The following is a 5225-nucleotide window of genomic DNA, read 5'->3' as shown; positions in this document are numbered from 1 at the left end:
ACCACTCTGGTGTTAATGCATTTCTGAAAATGTGGGTCATTGAGGGTCATTCATGAATTACACAGACTCCATAACAGCTTCCTTGTAATGCAAACACAACAACAGACCATGCTAATAATAATAGAGCTTTATTTGAAAAGCACTTTTCAGAGACAGGATGCAGCTCAAAGTGCTTTAACAATTTGGGACACAACATAGGATGAACAGAGAGTAAGCCACTCAATTCAAGGACCATTTTAAGAGGTATTGTCACATGTGACTCCATGAGGGTAAAATAAGCAAGAGGATAAACACACAAAAATATAAATAACAGATAAGCCACTTCAAATAAGTAAGAAAGACACAAGAGAAAAATAAATAAATGCAATAAAATCATAAAAATAATACATTGGTAAAATAATAATAACAATAACAATAATTAAATGATGTAAGATAATACTTCAAAGAAAAAATAAAATAGTTGTATTTATTGTATACATTTATTTACCAAGCGCTTCTACAGGTGTTCAAAGACCTAATCAAATACAATAAAAGTTGAGGTAAAAAAAGGTTTTCGTCATTCAAAAAAACGACTACTATGCCTCTCCTATTTCCTGGTATGGTGTTGGAGCGTAGTGGATAAAAGCTGCTTCTCCACATTTTTGGGGGGGATTTTTGGAATATTTAAAAAGCCAGACGATCAGGACCTGTCTGTGTGTGTGTTTACAAAATATATTCTTATGCAGCACACTGTCCCAGACCAGCAGACAGCAGCATCAGAGGTTGATGACACGGTGACAGCTGCTTAACCCAACACCCTCTATTTATCCGTCAGTGTCACTCCTGCCTCTCCAACTTTCACCCCCCCCCCCCCTCCCCCTCTTCTTCGTTTTGGTCTTCAAAGCGGGTCACAATTCAACATGGCAGCCCTTGGCAATCATCATTTAATTGTGCCCTCCGTGGAAGGCGTGGAAACACTCACACAGCTGCATCCTCCAATTAATTCCTCACTAGCAGATTATTAATTAAACCCAATGCTTCACATCGCTGTGAAAGCAAATCATTATGATGGTAATTGCACGTTGCAGTAATGGTGAAACTGGTCATTAGTGCTCATATTTTATGTATGCATGAAACACTGTTCTTGAGACCTTGGAGCAGTGTTAACTACAGTGAGAGACATTTTGATCTGGGAGCAGTCTGTGTTGGTTTCCAATAAAAAGCCTGTTCATTATATATGTGTGTGTGTGGTGTGTGTGTGCGTGCGTGCGTGTGTGCGTGCGTGTGTGTGTGTGTGTGTGTGTGCATACTTGTATCTGTTTTTAAATGATGTGTTTCCATTGGCGAAATAATATGAAAAACAGCAAGAGTACCATGCATACATTCAAGATAAAATAGAGGATATATGTGATGATATGAGTCGGGAGTAGGGATCATTTTAGATTGATATGGTTTCTACAGATAGAGTATGTGTGTGTGTACAGTATGTGTGTGTGTGTGTGTGTGTGTGTGTGTGTGTGTGTGTGTGTGTGTGTGTGTGTGTGTGTGTGTGTGTGTGTGTGGGTGTGTGTGGGTGTGGGTGTGTGTGGGTGTGTGTGCGTGTGCGTGTGTGTGTGTGTGTGTGAATGCATGTTCCAATGTTTAGATGAGATGCAGGAGTATGAATGTGTGTTTAGTGCAGTTTGGTATTTGGCGTATGAGAATATGGGATGTGTGACGGTGAAAAATTAATCCAGTTGTTGTTGTAGTGAGAATAAATATGTAATGTCAATATATAATGTCATAAATACAATAATAATAATTATACAAACATGGTAAGTGCTTGTACTACTACTGTATGTTTGTGAGGACCAATTAAGGATAAAGGGGACATATTCTGCAAATGTTCAGGTTCATATCAGTATGTAGTGTCTCTACTTTAAAGAGTCCTCTCCTGCTGATGTTCAGGTGTATATCAGTATGTAGTGTCTCTACTTTAAAGAGTCCTCTCCTGCTGATGTTCAGGTGTATATCAGTATGTAGTGTCTCTACTTTAAAGAGTCCTCTCCTGCTGATGTGCAGGTGTATATCAGGATGTAGTGTCTCTACTTTAAAGAGTCCTCTCCAGCTGATGTTCAGGTTCATATCAGTATGTAGTGTCTCTACTTTAAAGAGTCCTCTCCTGCTGATGTTCAGGTGTATATCAGTATGTAGTGTCTCTACTTTAAAGAGTCCTCTCCTGCTGATGTCCAGGTGTATATCAGTATGTAGTGTCTCTACTTTAAAGAGTCCTCTCCTGCTGATGTTCAGGTGTATATCAGTATGTAGTGTCTCTACTTTAAAGAGTCCTCTCCTGCTGATGTGCAGGTGTATATCAGGATGTAGTGTCTCTACTTTAAAGAGTCCTCTCCTGCTGATGTTCAGGTGTATATCAGTATGTAGTGTCTCTACTTTAAAGCAGTGGCGAGCCGTCAGGGCCCTCTAGGCCCTCTGTGAGGGCCTAAGATATTCTAAAAAATAATATTTAAAAACATTTAAAAAAAAAAAAAAATGTTATATATATATTTTTTTAATATTATTTTTGTTATATTTTTCATTAGTTTTACCGAAAAAAAACTTGATTTAATTGTATTTAAAATAACATTTCCAAAGAAATAAATCCTTCGAATCTGCCTGTTCAGTCTCTGTTGAATGTGAAGGGTTACATGAAAGAAGCTCGTCTGGCCCTCTCTGCGATTCACAGAGGGCCCCGCTATAGTAACTGAACGAGAGAGTAATGTCAAATGACAGTACAATTGACCAATCATATCTTCCCTCTAAATGGGTGGGTTTTATTATCGCGGACTTTATGACAAGTTCCGCCCGCTGTGAAACTTTTCTTGTTTCCATAGCAACAACAACTTCCTGTCAACAGCGTGAACTCGCCTTCAAAATAAAAGCATGCCAAATTACACTTAAGACATACAACTGCAATGAAAGTAACAAACACAATGCAATATCATTTTCAATGTCAAAGAACACAAATTGGGTTCACAGGTGTTGTTTTGTGTGGTAGAGGGTCGCTGTCATTGATGCGTTTTGCACCCTGGGCCGTTGTTTTGATATTCCGCTGAAGTATACGCTGTGACGTAATAACTATTTTTTTTTTCTTTTTTTCGAGGGAATTGGTGGGGGTCAGAGGGCCTAGGTATAAAGCTCACGGCTCGCCACTGCTTTAAAGAGTCCTCTCCTGCTGATGATCAGGTGTATATCAGTATGTAGTGTCTTAGTTACTTACTTACTTACTTAAATTATTTACATACTTACTTACTTAAGAAGTAATGTTGCTGACAGACTCAAAATGTGTTAACTTGTGTTTTGAAAGCAGTCAGAATAGCTTATGATGTGCCAAAAATGGGTTGCATTACTGTTTCTGTATTTTACACCAGGCCAATACACGACTCGTCTACAGCTTCCTTTATTAGTTAACTCGTTAGTGAAGTAGACTGCTTGCTGTTTGTTTTGTTGTCGCAGCAGGGGGAGGTCTTATCCCAGCAGGCAACAACTGTTCAGTGAGACCTGTGAGAACAGTTTTTCATATCAAAATCATCCTGAATAATAAATGTTTTGCAGTTAAGGAGAGCAAATCGGGATTCAGGTCAGCAGAATCGGGTCAAATGTAACCTGTACAGCACCTGTTCAAGAATTGTGTAAATTGTGATAATGGAGTCCTTTTAAGACTCAATTGAAGAATACATGACTTGTTAAGATTCATACGTTTCTCAGAGCTCTGAAGATAAGGGACACGACTGTCTCCTATCACAATCTGGCCCTTAATTGTGTGCTGACAGGCATATGTTCTGGTCACTTTATGTTAAAAGCACTGTCAGAGGATCCATCTGTGTGTGTGTGTGTGTGTGTGTGTGTGTGTGTGTGTGTGTGTGTGTGTATGTGTATGTGTATGTGTATGTGTGTGTGTGTGTGTGTGTGTGTGTGTGTGTGTGTGTGTGTGTGTGTGTGCGTGTGTGTGTGGTTATTGCTCTGTTTCAGCTATTATTGGCAGCTTAGCCGTGTGGAGAAGGAGATGCTATGTGTTCCCTTAAGGCTGCTGCTTAGCCGTGTGGAGAGGGAGATGCTATGTGTTCCCCTAAGTGTTCTGTGCTGCTTAGCCCCGATATATTTGATTCCCTGTCTTATGTAATATAATTTGTGGAACCAAATAAAGTATTCAAATGTGTGTGTGTGTGTGTGTGTGTGTGTGTGTGTGTGTGTGTGTGTGTTATCTATATTTTCCCTGCGTGCCATTCGCCATATGTGCATTCTTCATTTAAGTGTTTGACAAGTGCTCCAAGGCCAATGTTGACACTTGGATTAGAGACGGGGTGGAGGAAGGGAGAGGAGCTGGGCTTAAAGACTGCGTGACCTTCAGAGGACGGGAGTGAAAATAAACGATAAAATGGAGGGGAGGGACGCTGCACTGCATGCTGGGGGATTTAAAGGCCTAAGGAGGGCATAGGAAAACCCGCACGCTTCGGAGATTCTGGCCCGAGCTGCGTATCTACTATGTTGTCTCTTTTAGTGCTGCATGAATCTCCTTTACTCATTGTGCATCAGATGTGGGAAGTAGTGGAGTACAAATACTTCGTTACTGTACTTAAAGGTGGGGTAGGTAAGTTTGAGAAACCGGCTCGAGATACACTTTTTGTTATATTCCATGGAATGCTCTTAACATCCCGATAGCAATGAATATCTTAAGTGCTTTGACAAAAAATCCATTGAAAAATGTCATCTGTGGAAGCCGTAGTACTGTAAAAAGCACGACCAATCATTTTAGCCGGCCCGGCTAAAATAACTGGATGGCCTACCTGCCTGTCAGCCTTCCATCTGTGCACAAACTTATCTCGTGCCCTCATTGGTCATGTGCACGTTTGTGTGTGTTGGAGGAGGGGCTCTATAAGGAAGTGGCAGATTTTTTCCGGTTGTGTATTTTCAAATTCTAGCGATCTCGAGCTGGTTTCTCCAAAATTACCTACCCTACCTTTAAGTACATTTTTCTGGTATCAGTACTTTACTCCACTACTTATATTTCTGACGACTTTTTACTTTGACTTCTTACATTTTGAACACAAATACCTGTACTTTCTACTTTTTACATTTTGAACACAAATACCTGTACTTTCTACTTCTTACATTTTGAACACAAATACCTGTACTTTCTACTTCTTACATTTTCCAAACAGGCTGGTTCCTTTAGTTTGAATGTGTGTTTGGTGGCGTGATCATTATTA

Source organism: Trematomus bernacchii, unplaced genomic scaffold (assembly GCF_902827165.1).
Source record: "Trematomus bernacchii unplaced genomic scaffold, fTreBer1.1, whole genome shotgun sequence".
In the NCBI taxonomy this organism is placed as follows: Eukaryota; Metazoa; Chordata; class Actinopteri; order Perciformes; family Nototheniidae; genus Trematomus; species Trematomus bernacchii.
This window is presented reverse-complemented; position numbering follows the sequence as displayed.